General features: G+C 35.2%; 1 long non-coding RNA gene across 2 annotated transcripts; it reads left to right on the top strand.

The window, feature by feature from the left end:
• The first annotated feature begins 3,324 nt into the window (after positions 1 to 3,324).
• Positions 3,325 to 6,350, top strand: LOC137398912 (uncharacterized). Of its 2 annotated transcripts, none has more exons than XR_010979054.1 (3): positions 3,325 to 3,398; positions 4,363 to 4,470; positions 6,226 to 6,350. It is a non-coding gene; the product is annotated as an uncharacterized lncRNA (long non-coding RNA). The 2 variants fall into 2 exon arrangements; XR_010979053.1 differs by lacking the exon at positions 3,325 to 3,398 and adding an exon at positions 4,128 to 4,148.
• Positions 6,351 to 10,195: the final 3,845 nt, after the last annotated feature.

Genomic DNA, 10,195 nt, shown 5'->3' with positions numbered 1-10,195 from the left:
GTTGCTATGTTTATCATACAGGATTGACAGTTTCAACAACTTTTTATTGTGGAATGGGGTAGCACATCCATAAATTTGGAGTTGTCCTCCAACTGCCATATTTTAATGATGTGTGACAGGCATTTTAATTACTCTATCAGTGGCTTATGCATGAATCCAAAGTTGCAGCATACACCCTACGCCTTTTTCATAAGGCATACGTTGTACTGTTGTACTGTTGTCCTTTAAAAAAAATAAAATATTTTTAAGATATCATCACACATGCGCATATACAGGGACCCTAACTGGCTCGACTTTTACGTATCTTTGTGATTTTCAATCAAGGCTGAAACTTCCGGAGTGTTCTTAAAGTTGTGAGGGATACGCAAGATGTAAACACAAGATACCCAGATCAGTGTCTCTCAAACAACAGTTGAGGGTTCAATTGGTTTCACCTAAGATTGTCTCTCCAACTGAAGCCTGGTTCCCATATGCGTCGCTAAGCACCGTGGACAGCACCGCAGGCTATTAGCGGTGAATTGGAAACCTACGCGCCGAGGGTCGACGGTAGTTGCCGGCGGCATTGAAATAGTTTAGCGCTGTTCTTATTTCGCAAAAGGCCGCAGGCAAAACCTTCCCGAAATGCACTGTACGGGTGGAGGTCACCGTTATAGAAATGGCATGGCGAGTGAACATTTTTTTGATTACACAGTTATGTTTAGCGATGCAGCTTATATGTGAACAGATGCCGTCGAGCCTAACTTTGCAAACGTTTTGTTGCGCAAGTTACAGCCGGAGTATTGCAACCGATATGCGGATATGGGAACCAGGCTTTAGGTGACAATAGAGTTTTACAAAATAACTAAGCTTATGTGGAAAGATGCTTTCCACTGTAACAGATAAACAGAAACCACTAGCATAAAAAGAAACTGCTTACGAAACATTTTAAATACTGATTTTGTAAATTAAATCTGTTCAAACCATTTTTGCTATAGTATTGTTCCAGAGGCAGCCTGATGGTTTAAAACTCCTGGTACCAAACACAGGTTAGGGTTCAATTCCTAAAAACGACACTGACAGTGACAGGAATGTCATCAAACCTTAAATTACTCTCTACCATGGGCATGTCTCCAGTCATTGAGGTTCCCTTGACACTAGACTCAGACATGTACAGCCAAGATCTCAGAGACATTGTTTGTACAATAATACTTTTATAAACACTCATAGCCTCTGCTAGCAGTAGGCTAAGCAGACGTCATATCTGATCTTTGAGGTGTTGCTTTCCCAAACATGCATACTTTCTTACATGACATGAAGCAATGGAATCATTTAAACAAATACATTGTATAAAATTCAACTGATCGAGATCGTGGAAATTGTGTCATACATATAATAGAAACGCTTTTAATATGTAGTAAAAATATATACTTTTTGTTTTGTTGTTCTTCGGTATAAACTAGAATGCAGCTGTCATGATCAGTTTATCTCTTTATCCTCATGGCTTTCATCTTTATGTTGCTAGTGAGATTATATTTGTCAATATTTATAAGTAGCCAACTGGGAGAAGCTTTGTCGTCTTCATCACTCAAAAGTCAATCTTAGTCGCAAATAGCTTGCGTTGAAAATTAATAAAATTGGACTGAGGTTGTCATGCTTGCCTATTTCAGCCAATCACACATGCGTCAGTTTTATCACGTCAGATGACCTCAAAGATTTTAAAAGGAAGTAATTACAGGATTTAATATTGATGGGTTCAACGGATATAGAACGAACGAACGGCTCTGTGATTGACTAGATCATGTCTTGCAATCAACCAGTAGCTCGCTGTCGATGAATTGGACAGCAGCAAGCTAAAATCGCACCCCTATAGTCTCACTTGTATTAGGGAATGTTTAAACTAACTTAACGTGCTCTTTATTGGTTTTTCTCTTTGATTTTTAATTTTCAAAAACCATTTTTTCTAGAGATTTTAAACCTTCAAAGTTAGAAATTTGAGTTTTGTTATAAGTGTTTGCTGAAATTCTCCGTCGTATGTTTGAAAGTTCGTAGAGGTTTGACTTAACTATAAAGATGGGCTTACTTGGCACTTTTCAGGCTGCTATATGGTAGCTTTGATTCCTTCTGTTACAGAAGGAGGAGGAGGCGGAGCCAACAGCTTAGCTCATCTGAAAAGAGCTAAAGAAAATGAAGAAACGGAAGCTATTTGAGGAGCAGTTGGATGCTCTGAAGGCTGAGGACCGGTTTACCCTCTCACAGGCCGATAAGTCGAGCAAGTCATGTAATCTCCTTGACAATGCCCTTGACATTAAGGTTAGACTCCATTGCTCCTCAGTCACATTTAACCACAGTGGTGATCGTCATTCTCGAACCTCTTATAGTAAACATGTTATTTGTTAATAATTCATAGTTTGTTAAATATTCATTTGATGAATTATGTGATTATGTGCATAAATGGAAATTTAAGGATGTTCTACTCGTGAATCTTTGCTATAATGAGACCCGTATCCGAAGGCATGGTTAGATGTTTAAAAAAATTCCATTGCACAAGATTCGCATTGAGACATTCGGATTAACAGCCGAGCACGCTGCCACTCGCACCAATCAACCCCCTCTCAGCATTTAAGAATACTTGTGCACATAGTTATTACACATGACAATCTCTCACAGCTCACGAGACCACCATAGTTGTAGTCTCTTATTAAATATCAACTGATATTTGCCTCCTTAGCCTGGTTTTGGTGTAACTTGGCAGTATTTGTGCATTACTACAAATTCATTAAAAAATAAGTTTATATTTATCCACAAAATTGACCAAATGTTAGCATGGTTGTTGAGCATGCATAAATACGCAGCGGTATGAAAGTAAATTGGTTGCCTCTGGGTAGGAGTAGTGTCTAAATATTTAGTTGCCAAGTCTTTATTATTAATGTGAAATGTGAACCTGCACGCTGTTCAACTTTCGCTAAGAGTCGCAGGCAAAACCTTCACGAAATGCACTGTAAAGGTTAAGGTCAGCATTTTCGAAATGGCTTGTCGAACGAACATTTTTATGCAATTATTTGTGATGCAGCTTTATGTGAGCAGAAGCCGCTGAGCCTAGCACCGTGAGTGTCTCGCTGCACAAAATTACTGCCGGGGTCTCACTTTCGATATGGGAACCAGGCTTTAGGGTAAAAAGCGACACAACTGAAATTTAACTCGAATATTTGACTGTAAATATGTAATGTTGCAGGTAGAGAACTTTTCAATAAGATCACGTGGAACAGACTTGTTTGTGAATGCATCTCTCACCATAACCAACCAAAGGAGGTATGGTCTCGTTTAGCCCACTGGGCATGGGAAGACAACTCTACTCAACCACATGACCCAGCGTAAACCGAATATTCCACCTAACATTGATATCTTGCTCTGTGAACAAGGTGAGATTATGTTAATTGTTTTCCTTCAGAACAGCAAATTGGAAGCAGTAAAGAATAAACTGGTCTTTATCGCAAGGTCATAATTGTGTCACTTTTTATAAAGTTTTTTGTATTTGGATTTAAAAGGCAAAACTACGGCTCAAAAGGCACAAACTACGGCTCTGTGATCTTGGCTGGACATGTCTTAGTTCGGTGGCAGAGGAATTATTGGAGACATGCCCGGTTACAGAGAGCAGATTAAGGTTGGGTGTCATTCTGACACCACCCATGACCTTTCTGGGAATTGAATCATAACCTGTTGTTGTAGGTCAGGAGTTCTAGATGACTAGACCTACTAGCACGAGGCAGCTCTCTATACTGTGATGACATTCAGTCACTCACAAACTAAAAAACTAATTCACTAAAAATAAATTTAAAATTTCATGTTTCTAAAAGCTTGTGTAAGAATGCTGAATCCAGTTTTTCCTGTTTGTTTAGGAGTGTTTGCTTGTTTCATAACAGAGCAATCATATCAGGCATATTTAAGGCGCAAACATACTAGGCGATTTTATCCCGTGCATTATTAGGACCGCTGTGAGAGTGAGAGAGTCATTGTGAGAGAGCATGCCTTTCTACAGCAACAGAATCATTGGTAGTCAACTGCCACTAGTGACAGTCTTATGCAAAGGCATCTTTCTTAGTTGGTGGAGCAGGGATGGAATGTTTTGAGATTTCCTTTGGTGGTTGGGGAAGAAATGATAACAACTTTCAGTAAGTTGGTTGTGTAACCATAGTATAGGATTAGCATGTAACTTAGCTGCTGTCTGTAGTATATTTTGGTATGCTGCTAAACATGTTTCCTAAATCCAGTTATTTCACATTTACATTTAAACACGTTTATAGTTGTTTTATTTTGTTTCTTAATTTATTTGATGGTTGCGCGTCACAACATTTTTGTCTCACACTGTACCTATTTTGTTCGTAGAGGTAAAAGCAGACGATACACCCGCTATACTCGCTGCTAGAGCTAGAGAAGAAGTTGTCTGCTGACTTTGAAAATGGGCAGGCTGATGCGGGCACCCGTCTTAAGGAGGTGAGGAGTATCCCTCAACTGTCCCTGAGATTGGTAAAATGAATGATATAGACACTTTTGGAGGCATTCCAATATCTGTGTGTAAAATCATAGGCATAAAATATGTATAGATACACCTTTGCTTACTAATAGATCTGATTGCATAGATTGACAGCGCTAGTTTTCATAGAAAATAACTAAACTACTGTGACCAAGTATCATCGTTAACTTGATTAGCTTTATTGCATTTTGCTGCTTATCTGATCTCATCTGGGAATCCCCTACCTCCCGACAGCGTGTATTTTATCTCTTGTTCAATGTGGAGTTGCTTTCTCTTTAAAACTTGGGCTTGTTTCATTGCAGTTAAAGACAAACTCACACTAAATTCTAGTAGTTTTTATCAGAGAATATCAGTATATTCTATCATTTGTAATTGTTTATGATGTTGAAGGTGATCTGACTCTCAGGATATTTCAAGATTAAAATCTTCATAACCTGATCACAATTAAAACACTCTGATTCAAGAAAGTGTGATTATGGCATCTATGGTTGCTAAAGCCTGGTTTCCATATGACAGCGCAATGATCGCGCGTGGCCCAGTGATCGTGCGCAATGCATTTCTTGGGCCGCGAGGCAGTGTTTCCATATCGCGCGTAAGATCCATGCTTGCATTGGACAGGGTGGATATTTTCCTTACTTTTTTGTAGGAGAGACATATTTCTTCGGAAAAACAGACCTCCGCTGCAAAATTACGTGGTCAAATAAAAATCAGGCTTACTCTTTCGTACGGGAGACCGATTTCTTCGGAACAAAGCCCTTCGCTTGAATTGTAGGATAGGTTGACAAGGTCGAGCGGTGTATTGTGGGATACATAATCGCACGCACCCATCGCAAAGATCTATTCTGTTGGATACTTGCGATCAGCGTACGCACGTCGCGCGACCGTCGTGTGTTGACAGTTCCATATCACAACTGGCCTACGCACGACGTCGTGCGCTTTGTTGCGCGCCTTGCGCTGTCATATGGAAACCAGGCTTAAGAGACCAACAGAATAGTGCCAACTTTAACACAATAGCTGATATCAATAAAGAGAGAGACCGGTCAGCTGAGCGAATAGTGCCGTTATTTCGGCACATATTTTTCTCCTTATCATTTTAACCATGATCAAGTTTACTTGATTTTAATCTTGAAACATTGTGGTAGTCAAATTTTTTCAAACGTCAAATAAGTCGCAAATGATAGAACAACACTGATAATTTTTGATAAAAACTACTATAATCTATATATATATATTTCTCAAAGTCCGTATGTCTGTTGGAAATCCGGCTATGGCTATTATTAGAACAGCTGAGCTTGACAACAATAAAGCCTCAAATTCACAGACTTTCATGGAAATTCATGGAATTCTTACTGTCATTGGAAGCCTAACCTTATTAACTAGCTTAGTGGAGTTTCCATTAGCAATATGCCAGGCCACTAGCTTGAAAGGTACAGTTGTTTGACAAAGTTTTTAAACCTTTACAGTTGTTTTTATTTCTCTCTTAATCTATTTCAACTACACGACACACTTCTCTCATGATATGTAGTTTGAAAGTTATAATGGCAAATGTTGGGTGGCACAGCTTGTTTATATATAAAGATATATATAAATATATATATTTTTAAATATATTTATATATAAAGATATATTTGTATTTAAATATTTCTTTGTATATAAATATATATTTAAACATATTTATGTATAAATTTATATGTATTTATACTTTACACTTTAAGACTTCTACATCCGAACTGACAAGCATGTCCGTGGTGGTAGACAAGGAGAACAAGAGGGCTACTATAATAGATATAGCAGTACCCAATGACTACAATATAGCCAGCAAAGAAAAAGAAAAGGTAGAGAAATATCTCCCTCTTGGAGAAGAGATTGAACAATGCTGAAATGTAAGAACAACTGTAATCCGAGTAGTCATTGGGGCACTGGGCGCAATAACACCGGCGCATAAAATGTGGCTTGCCCAAATACCAACAGCAATCAACTCAGGTGAGTTGCAGAAAAGTGCGCTATTGGAAACAGCTAAGATCTTGAGGCGAGTGCTCAAACTCTCAGTTCTCTGGTAGGAGACCTGAATTAGAGCAGAATTTATCACCCATACGGGTTAACCGGGATGAGGAAACAATTTTTTTTATATATTTATGTTTAAAGATATAAATATATTTATAAGTATATATCTATAAATATATATGTAAATAAATGTTCTATCTTTCGGTTTTATCTCGAGTCCATTAAAAAAATTGAGGTTGACAAACTATTTCTCTTTTTGTGTACTACATGGGGGGTTATATGATTGTGTTAAAATGTTGTGAATTAAAGTAGAGACCACAACTACATCTGATGGCCTTTTGTTAAGTATACGGGGAAATAAAAGCTATCGGAGTAGATTCAGTGGAACCTAAGGCTAGGCGTATCTTAGCCAGTCTCGGTTTCACCAAGGTGATGCAGGAGAGACCAACCAAACATTTCTCTGGTGGCTGAAGGATGAGAGTTTATCTTGCCAGGTCTGTCCTCTAGGACTATTAGAAGTCAGAATATTGGTCTATTGTGGTGCGTGCTTGGGAAGGTTATCATATCGGTATTATATTGTAAGATGACTATTTGTTCATTTATACTTTTATAATTACTAATACCATGGCAATGTCGGGAGGCTGTGAAAAGTTGCAAGGTGTAATAACTAATTGCACAATTATTCCATAGTGTGGAAAACGGTCAGTTGGCACAGGCGGAGGAGTGACAATCCATGAACTTATGAGCTGTGAGTTCGAATCCTCTTTAAAGCAATCTTTTTTCTAACCTCGACGTGTAGTTTTGGACTAATAGATGGACACGGCTTTTACAAATAGCTTTTTACTAAAAAAATTATTTTGCAAATGTTACATAGTCATGTTATATATAAATAGTTTTTTCCTAATTATTGAAATTATGGCCAGTACAGTAATATTTATATATATGTGCTAATTTATTGGCAATCATTTCATTTCAAATAGAAATGTTTTTCAAATTGTGCTATACCACAATATTAAAAGAAAAAAAGGGCAACAGTTAGCCGCTGAAATCGAATGAATAGTTTGACAACTTGCGTTTAAAATGTCTTTTTCTGCTAAGAGAATGGATATTAGGTGGAAGATTGTTAAATCAGCTGATCGAAGAATAACAATCATTACAGCATTTTAGCGTAATTTCCTAACTTCTTTGATCAGTGATTGCGGAACTGCCACCATGATAAAATGCAGAACTCACTAAAGTATCCCCTCTTTGATGATGGTTTAGAAAAACACACATAATTATGTAATACACAGTCATTAAGCAACTAAGACTGATTTGTTTGTAGAAAAAGACAAAATAATTGCCATAGATTGCATCACCAACAATTGTTACATGCAGGATTCATAATAAAATACAGTCAAACATGGATAACTAGGATATATTTTCATTGTTTAGCATTATTATTTGAATATATTTGGTTGTTTAGCATTAGTATTAGGATATATATGTGGTTGTTTAGCATTATTATTAGGATATATTTGGTTGTTTAGCACTATTATTAGGATATATATGTGGTTGTGTAGCATTATTATTAGGATATATTTGGTTGTTTAGCACTATTATTAGGATATATATGTGGTTGTTTAGCACTATTATTAGGATATATTTGGTTGTTTAGTATTATTATTAGTATATATGTGGTTGTGTATCATTATTATTAGGATATATATGTGGTTGTGTAGCATTATTATGATGATATATTTGGTTGTTTAGCATTATTATTAGGATATATTCGGTTGTTTAGCACTATTATTAGGATATATGTGGTTGTTTAGCATTATTATTAGGATAGATGCAGTTGTGTAGCGTTATTATTAGGATATATATATGGTTGCGTAGCATTTTTATTAGGATATATGTGGCTGTTTAACATTATTAATAGGATATATGTGGTTGTGTAGTATTATTATTAGGATATATTTGGTTGTTTAGCACTATTTTCAGGATATATTTGGTTGTTTAGCATTATTATAAGGATATATTTGGTTGTTTAGCATTATTATTAGGATATATGTGGTTGTGTAGCAATATTATTAGGATATATTTGGTTGTGTAGCACTTATTATTAGGATATATGTGGCTGTTTAACATTATTATAAGGATATATATGTGGTTGTGTAGCATTATTATTAGGATATATTTGGTTGTTTAGCACTATTATTAGGATATATGTGGTTGTTTAGCATTATTATTAGGATAGATGTAGTTGTGTAGCATTATTATTGGGATATATATATGGTTGTGTAGCATTTTTATTAGGATATATGTGGCTGTTTAACATTATTAATAGGATATATGTGGTTGTGTAGTATTATTATTAGGATATATTTGGTTGTTTAGCACTATTTTCAGGATATATTTGGTTGTTTAGCATTATTATAAGGATATATGTGGTTGTTTAGCATTATTATTAGGATATATGTCGTTGTGTAGCATTTATATTAGGATATATTTGGTTGTGTAGCATTATTATTAGGATATATGTGGTTGTTTAGCATTATTATAAGGATATATATGTGGTTGTGTAGCATTATTATTAGGATATATTTGGCTGTGTAGCAATTATTGTTAGGATATTTGTGGCTGTTTAACATTATTATTAGGATATATATGGTTGTGTAGCATTATTAATAGGATATATTTGGTTGTTTAGCACTTATCAATAGGATATATGTGGCTGTTTAACATTATTATTAGGATATATGTGGTTGTGTAGTATTATTATTAGGATATATTTGGTTGTTTAGCATTATTATTATGATGTATTTGTTGGTTAAGCTTTATTATTAGGATATATGTGGTTGTCTAGCATTATTATTAGGACATGTGCGGTTGTGTAGCACTATTATTAGGATATATGTGGTTGTGTAGCATTATTATTAAGTTAAATGTGGTTGTTTATCATTATTATTAGGATATATTTGGTTGTGTAGCACTTATTAATAGGATATATGTGGCTGTTTAACATTATTATTAGGATATATGTGGTTGTGTAGTATTATTATTAGGATATATTTGGTTGTTTAGCACTATTTTTCAGGATATATTTGTTTGTTTAGCATTATTATTAGGTTATTTTTGGTTGTTTAGCATTATTATTAGGATTAATGTGGTTGTGTAGCATTATTATTACGATATACATGTATTTGGTTGTGTAGCATTATTATTTGCGTATATTCGGTTGTTTAGCACTATTATTAGGATATATGTGGTTGTTTAGCATTATTATTAGGATATATGTGGTTGCGTAGCATTATTATTAGGATACATATGTGGTTGTGTAGCACTTTTATTAGGATATATGTGGTTGTGTAGTATTATTATTAGGATATATTTGGTTGTTTAGCATTATTATTAGGATATATTTGGTTGTTTAGCATTATTATTATGATGTACTCATTGGTTAAGCGATATTATTAGGATATATGTGGTTGTTTAGCATTATTATTAGGACATGTGCGGTTGTGTAGCACTTATTTTAGGATATATGTTGTTGTGTAGCATTATTATTAGGATAAATATGGCTGTCTAACATTATTATTAGGATATATGTGGTTGTGTAGTATTATTATTATGATATATTTGGTTGTTTAGCACTATTATTAGGATATATTTGGTTGTTTAGCATTATTATTAGGATAT

Source organism: Watersipora subatra, chromosome 6, assembly GCF_963576615.1.
Source record: "Watersipora subatra chromosome 6, tzWatSuba1.1, whole genome shotgun sequence".
In the NCBI taxonomy this organism is placed as follows: domain Eukaryota; kingdom Metazoa; phylum Bryozoa; class Gymnolaemata; order Cheilostomatida; family Watersiporidae; genus Watersipora; species Watersipora subatra.
This window is presented reverse-complemented; position numbering and strand designations above follow the sequence as displayed.